Raw genomic sequence first — 7648 nt, 5'->3', positions numbered from 1 at the left:
CCCAGGCGCAGCATGGCGCCGGCCGCGACCCCCCTCGCCGGGAGGCCGGGCTGGGAGTGAGGGGCCGGGGCGTGGGGGGACCTAGCAGCGGGAGGCGGGGCCTGGCAGCACAGTCCTCCCCGGGGCCGCCACCATCTTGGGGGCGACCCCCAGCACGGGGGCCCCAGGTGAAGCAGACACGGCCAGTGCCAACTGCCCGGGGTCCTCTGGGGGTGGGGGGGGGCACTACCAACAGAGGCCAGGCGCTGCAACCGGGCAGGGACACACCCCACCGCCTGTTTCCGGGAAGGCCACGGGCTCTCAAGACTTGACTTCCTCTCCCTCCTCCTCCTCCTCCTCCTCCTCCAATTTCTCTTCCTCCTCTTCCTCGTCTTCCTCCTCCTCCTCGGGTTCTGGGCTCAGAACTTCAGATGATTCCCACGATTCCCATGGGAGACTGGAGACTGAAACTCTGAGGAGGGAGCTCGAGAGACGGGGCAGGAAGGAAAAGACCCATCTGTCACCTGGATCCTGAAAGGCAGCACCGAGAGTGGGGGTGACAGATCAGCGGAAGCTTGGGACAGTCCCCACGAAGCCCCAGCACAGGCCCCTGTCCCTCCTCCACCCCATCCCACTGGGAGGTCCTGGGTACCCGCAGCACTCTGGGGTCCCTGTTACATAAAAGAAGGGGGTGGGGGCGGGTGGCAAGAGAGGGAGGAGGGGACCAAGGGGTCTGGAAGGAAGGAGATAGAAGTAACACAGAGTAGGGAGAGGGGACAGAATCTGAGGATGGTGGACAGGGAGAAGGGAGACTGGAGGGTAACAGGTTGGGTGCGCACATGCAGACACACACACACACACCAGCGCACCTGTCCACACTCATCCACCTGCTTCACACGAGCCAGGAGACCACCGCGTGCCCACTGACGGTCTTACGTTTGGCAAATGGGCACGTGTACACATGACCATATACACAAGCAGGCACCTTCCAATCCAGATAAGAAGGAATTAAGAAGCCCAGCAAAATGCCTCCTCCCCTCCATGCCCAAAGATAAATAATTCATTTGTTGTGTAACCGCTCTTGTTCCAAAAATAATTCCCTTGTCTCAGCTTGCATAGGGGAGGGGGAGCGGAGCGGCACGGCTGTGGGCCCCCCAAGCAGGGGGCACAGAGGCCAGGCTCTCCCCCAGGGGCAGGGCATGGGGAGAACTCAGCCTACAGACAGGAGCAGCACAGAGGGAGAGAGGGCAAGAGCCGGGATAGCCAGACACACCCCCATATCACGTCCCCAAAGTGCTTTCCATTAGAGGTCCCTGATGCTGGAGTGAGAAGGCCTTGGGCCGACGGCGAAGCCGGAGGCATCTGGGATAGTGTGGTCAAAGCCCTGTGTCCCCTCTGGGGCTGGAGTCAGAGGCCCAGAGAGGGGCAGTGCAGCCTGGGCCAGGATCGAGGTTCCCTAGGCATGAAGATGCAGGAGGCCTGGAGCCCCTCCATCCAGCTCAATGAGCCAGATGGGAGACCCCATCGTGAAGTGGGGACCAGGCCTGGCCATCGGATGCGGAAGAAGTAAGGTGCACCATGTTGCCCATGCCCCAACATGCAGAGGGGCAGCGTCGGTGGTATTGAGTTCACAGCCCACAGCCCCTCACTTTACAGGTGGGGAAACTGAGCCCCAGACCAGGGGAGACTTGACCTCTCAGCCAGAGGTGGCTCCGGGCTCCCACTCAGCGGTGTGCCCTCCCCTCGCCCTGGACAGTGGCCAGGGACATGGAGATTGGGCCAGAGAAATCCACATTTGGACAAGGAAAGCCGGAGACTGTTCACAAGAGCCACCTATACCTCACCCTCTTCCTCCTGGGAAACTCCAGGAGAGAAAGCGCTTCGGAAAGGAAAAAAAAAAAAAGAAAAAAAATATATATATATTAAACCTTGGCTGTTAAAGCAAAACCAATTTACAGCTCTCAGCCCCAGAGGGCTGGAACGGAGGAAGCTGAAGCAGGGAGGGAAACCGTCCCCAAAGAAGTCCAGACAGTATTTGGGCAAGAGGTAGCAGGTGATTGGGGCGTGCAATGACCTCTTGGGTTAAAGGCAGACGGAGCAACCGAGCCTGTGATGCTCAGGACCTCTAGGTCCTGCAGGACCCCTGCAGGGCCAGTTTGGGCTGGCCAGCTGGGAGTGGCGCGGGGGTGGAGGGGGGGCAGGTAGGGACAGGTCGTCAGAAGCAGGAAGGGGTGCCCAGGCAGCACAGAGCACTTCTGTCCTCGGCTGTGCCACACGGTCTCAGGGCTGGAATCAGGAGACCTAAGCTCCCAGCTGGCATGGCTACTGCCTCCTTAGGGCCTCAGCCCCCACCAACCCCCACCCCCCCACACCCTCACCCTGGCTTCATCCCATGGGCAGCAAGGCGGTGCTGGAGGAGGCTGAGTCTCCTAGTCTGCCCTCTGTCTGCACCACCCCTGCCTGGGCATGTCTAGGGACCGCATTTGCATGCAGGCACACATGCAGGTGTGCACCAGCTCAGAACACCCGTGCAGAGGTGCCGGCAGCCGTGTGCAAGTGGATGGATGTGCAGGCAGCCGTGCACACGCAAACACACACACACCTGTGCCAGTTACGGGCATGCACTTAGGTGAAGGTGAGCTCGCTCATGCGCAGAGGGGGTGGGAAGGGGTGCATGGAGGCACATCTCGGAGACGCAGGCAAGTCCCTGCCGATGTGTCAGTCTGTTCAAGCACACATGTGTCCCACATGCATGTGTGTGCACACAGGTGCAGCTTTAGCCGCACAGAGCACCCCCCTTTCCCACCCCTATCTTCGTATCTGAGATGCTCACATCAGCACCTGCCGGCCAAGCCCAGGGGGTCAGGGAGGAGCGAGCTGGCTGCAGCCTCTGGAAACCCAAGGCCACGCTGAGGGGATGTGAAGAGGTCGAGGGGGATGGGAAGAGTCCAGGAGAAGGCACCCAGGCTTAAGGACAGGGGCTGGACTTACCCACCTCTTCCCACTCCAAACAGCCCAGGATAGACAGAAGCCCCCACCCCAGCCTCTCTGAGCTCTGCGCAGCCCAGCCCTCAAGGTGACCCTGTCCATGGCCCTCTCTCCTGCTCTGCCCAGTCTCCGGGATGGCCTGGGCCAGGGCCCAGCTCCCCTCTCTTCCCATGACTCAGACCAAAGGGGAGGAGGCTCCCCATCATGCTGTCCTGTGTGTGTCAGCCACTCAGGTCCCCATCCCTGGGCTGCCTGCCCACCACCCCTGAGGCCTGTCACAGCCAGGGAAGGGGGACAGCCCGGGGAGGGAGCTGTGGACCGTGCTTGGCCCCACACCCACTCAAGGTGTGGGGGGGCTGCTGGCTCGCACCTGGAGCTGGGGTCCCAGTGATCACAGTGGTCCCCCCCCACCATACACCTGCTAGCAGGAGGAGCAGGGCCCTGCCCCCTACTCTTGGGGGGGGCAGGTAGAGGGAAAGGAAGGAGGGAGGGAGCTGCAGACAGGGCTGAGAAGGACAGGAGGGTGCCAAAGGGAGGGCAGAGGACAGAAGTGGCTGGAAAGAGAGCACCTGAGACGGGAACCAATCGGTGGGAAGACAATGGAGGGCACTGCTGCCCACCCCCCCCAACCCCCCAACCCGGGGCTGTGATGCCGCCAGGGACCAGCACGGAGGGAGGGGCAAGCCACTGGAAGCAGAGCCCTTTACTGTCCCACACCAGAGGCATTAAACCCTGGGGGGCCTGGCCCGAAGGGAAGCAGGCTATGGGCTGAGGCTGGAGGGACCCTTGCCATACGCCCAGCACCCCCACCCTCCCCCACTAGGTCTGCCCCAGGCCCAAAGTGCCCCACAGCACTGCTTTAAGGGCCTCTCTCTCCCCAGCAGCAGAGAGAAGAAACGTGGCAAAGCGGGGAGCGGAGCCCTGTAGAGGGATCTCGGGACAAGCTCCCCCCCCCCCCCCCCCCCCCCCCGCCGTCTAGCTGGCTACAGATGCCCCCGGTCGTGATGACATCTTAGAAGGGGGAGAGGAAGAGGAGTCAGCAAGATCTGAAGCGTCCATGGGGCCAGTTCAGAGCAACACTGCCACAAAATGTGAGTCACTCTCAGCAAACCCCGCCCCCCCAAGCCACTGGTTTCTGGGCTCCAGGGCCACATAGCATGGGGCGCTTCTGTGATTCAGACCCTGAGAGCTTCGGAGCTAGAATGAGGAGCTCTTGCTCAGTCCAACCCCGGCCCAGGACTCAGGGAAGGGTCTCACGTGCCAGCGGTGGCGGTCAGGCTCAGGACCCGGAGTGGCAGGACTGCCCCCCCACCGCACATGGGCTCTCCGCTCAGCTAACCGGGGACACTGGGCAGAGCCTGCTTGGGATGCACAGCACACTGTCGGGCACATGCCTGGCCCGGGTGACCAGGTGGCCGGGATGAGGTCTGCAGAAGTGTCCCCTGGCTGAGGGACGGGGCAGGGGGGACGGGTGCCGGGTCAGCAGGGCTGGCCAACTCTGAACCTCCCTCCTCCACCTGCATGCAAGGCGAGGGCCCTCTATCTCTCTCCCACAAAATGCCAGGATGCCAGGACTTGGTGGCTTTGCGGTGGAGACAAAGCCACCGTTGGGAACAGGAGGCTCCCATGGGGAGGCAGGTGGCAGGACGGCAGTGAGTGCGACCCAGGAACAGGTAGGGGAGGTGGGGTCCGTGTCCCAGCTCCCAGGAGCAGGGACATGAGGCTTTGCTGGGGAAAACTCTGCGGCTGCTAAGCCCTGCACGGGCTCTTCCCCTGGCCGGGCTGGCCAAGGTTCCTCGAAGTGCCGCTCTCGCTGTCCGAAGTACCGCTATCACTGTCCGTGTCAATGCCATTACCCAGGATTAGAGGACTGCGGACTCCCATGACCCAGGGACACAGCCAGAACTCACAGGGCAGGTGACCGCACCAGGCCGGGCTTCCTGGAGATGGGCTACTAACCGTCTGCCCTCTGAGACCAAGCCTGCCACCTCCGGGGGCGGGACACTGAATCTTGTCACTGCCTCCACCTCACCAGGGTACGTTCCACAGGCAGGCGGCTCTGGGCCTCAGTTCCTCATCTGTAAAATGGGATAATTATACCTTCACAACTGAACTGCCATTTGGTAGGTGTATTGCAGGTGCAATGGGCCCCCGCTGCGGTGCAGAGAGTAAGAAGCATGGATGTTGACAGCAAAGGGTCCCTGGACTGAATGCTCAGCCGTGTGACCTGGGGCACATTAATTAACCTCTCTGGGCTTCAGTCTCCTCACCCCTACGATAGTTGTAACTGTCCCTTTGGCTGACAGTTTATAGTCATTAACTCTTTTATCAATTCTGTGTGGCTGGTGCTATCAGCCTCATTTTACAGATGAGAAAACTCCTTCTCCAATTCTGCTAAAGAGCTGGGCCCGTGGCAGGGACTGGACATGCAGGGGCTGCCTGGTGCGTTTCCTACCCCTTGTATGGGTACCTCCCTCCCTACCAGGAAAGCGTCCACAAGCCGAGAGAGACTTCAATTTCTCCGTCATTAGGAAGTACTTAGTCCAGGCCAGCGATGCTCCTCATACTCCCCCAGTCACACTCCTACCTCAGGTCCTTTGCACATGCTAGCCTCACTGCTTAGACTGCTCCACCCCAATGTCTGTACAGGCCATTACCCCCACTCTCTACACAACTGCTCCCCGCAACCCCACCTTCCCTGACACCACATCTGAGATAACTCGCTGTTCACTCGATCCTGGCTCTGGTCCCTTCAGAGCGCTTAACAATACCAACCATCATTTAGTTCTTCATTACCACCTGCGCTGCCCCCCACCCCACCCCCATCGTGAAATCAAAGCCGGCTTTAGTTTATTCACAACTGTAATTAACCTCCATGTCTGGAACAAGGTCAGACCTGAAGCAGGTGCTCAGAATATATGAGGTGCCAAATAAGAGCTCGGGGCTAGGATCGGCAGCAGAGGACAGAGGGAGATCTTAGACTCCCCGGCTCCCCTAAATGGGGATGTTAACTATCTGAGGGAGGGGTCCCACTGATGGGGTGCTCGTGGGGTGCCAGAAACATGCTGAGCCTTCCTTTTAGCCTGATGACTCCCCTCATGCTTGCTTCTCATTAAAAAAAATTTTAATGTTTATTTATTTTTGAGAGACAGAGTGTGAGCAGGGGAGGGGCAGAGAGGGAGACACAGAATCGGAAACAGGCTCCAGGCTCCGAGCTGTCAGCACAGAGCCCGACGCAGGGCTCGAACTCCCAAACTGTGAGATCATGACCTGAGCCGAAGTCGGACGCTTCACCGACCGAGCCCCCCAGGCACCCCTAATGCTTCTCATTTAAAGATGCAGAAACTGAGGCTCGGAGAGGTGCCATGATCCGCCCAGGACCACACAGCTAGGTTCCTGGACCTGCCTGGGCTCTTAGAACTACAAAACATTCCAGAATTCCTGCAGAGGTAACTTTCCCATACTCGCATACCCTCAGTGACAAGGATCTCAACACCCGTATGAAGCTGCTTCTCCCCTTCTTGCACAGCTCCGATTGTTATAAATTTCTTCCTATATCGCAAGACCACATCTGACTCCTTGTGCCTCTGTTCATTTGTCCAAGTGCCATCTGGAGCCACCGAAAACAAGGCCATTACCCCATCCCCCATAAAGGGCCTTCTGATATTTGCTAATATCTCCACGCCTCTACCATCAGCTCGTGCAGGCTGAACAGCCTCACGTCCTGCACTGCTCTTCCTACGCCATGGTCTCAAGCCCCCCCACTCTTGGGTCCAGCTGCCCCAGGTCATGCTTGCTGTCAGGTCCCTCCTAGAATGTGCCACCCGGAGCCCAGCATCATGCCAACATGGTCTGTGTGGCGATGGACACCAGGGGCTCCTCTGCCTCCCTTGCTTTGGAACCACACTTCTGTTAGAATGGCAGGGGCATGTGCCAGCCTTGCGTCCTCACCTCGTCCAAGATGTCAGGCAGTCCCCTGGGGGTCCCTTCACCCATACTGCCAGGGAGCCCTGGTGCCCTGAACATCCTCAGGGAGCTCTGGGCATGGACTTCACCCCAAGTGCTGGGCTCCCCACCCACACCCATTTAATCATGTATTGTAAGGCTCAGCCTTCCATGCAGCTGCCCCACAGCTCGGGGGAACTGGCTTCTGCCCCTCGATACCTCGGCACCGGCTCCCGGCTCCATGCCACCCTGTGCTGTGTCACAGTGAAACAGCGGGGGCGGGGGAGGGGGCAGGCAGGGCACGCTGTCTAGCCAGCTGCAACCTCACCCACGCTCCAGACACACTGGCACGTATTTACTGGGCACCTACTAGGTGCCCGGCACTGTAGCAGACATGCCCCGCCTTCTGGGAACTTCCAGCTTGCCAGGAAGAGCTAAGAACACCACATTGACAGCAGCAATGGCTGACAGTTATCGGGGGTTTAACTGGGTCTGCGCAGCCTCAGTGTATAAAGCACACCTCTCAGAGCCCACCAACCTTGGCGGGGGGAGGGGCCCAGGCTACCTGCCGTGTTTTGGGCTGTCACGACTCACCGCATGACCTTGGGCAGGGCAGCACCTTACCCTCTAGGCCTCAGTTTCCTCATCTGTGTAGGGGAGGACAGCTGTGTTCCTGGGGCCACCCCCAAAGCCCTCTGCCAACTGCCCACTAAGTCCTCCCCCGTGAAGCCAACTG

The 7648-nt window shown here is 59.8% G+C and overlaps 2 long non-coding RNA genes across 3 annotated transcripts in view; one reads left to right on the top strand and one right to left on the bottom strand.

The window, feature by feature from the left end:
- Positions 1-62: 62 nt before the first annotated feature.
- Positions 63-7648, bottom strand: part of LOC115304407 — a 47509-nt gene continuing 39923 nt past the window's right edge. The window contains exon 3 of the long non-coding RNA XR_003914417.1: positions 63-510. This is a non-coding gene — a long non-coding RNA (uncharacterized LOC115304407). The remainder of the gene's footprint in view (positions 511-7648) is intronic.
- Positions 759-6535, top strand: LOC115304406. 2 transcript variants are annotated; one of them, XR_003914415.1, is made up of 3 exons: positions 759-2032; positions 3849-4058; positions 6304-6535. It is a non-coding gene; the product is annotated as an uncharacterized LOC115304406 (long non-coding RNA). The 2 variants fall into 2 exon arrangements; XR_003914416.1 differs by lacking the exon at positions 759-2032 and adding an exon at positions 2502-2614.

Source organism: Suricata suricatta, chromosome 10 (genome assembly GCF_006229205.1).
Source record: "Suricata suricatta isolate VVHF042 chromosome 10, meerkat_22Aug2017_6uvM2_HiC, whole genome shotgun sequence".
NCBI classification, from domain to species: Eukaryota; Metazoa; Chordata; class Mammalia; order Carnivora; family Herpestidae; genus Suricata; species Suricata suricatta.
This window is presented reverse-complemented; position numbering and strand designations above follow the sequence as displayed.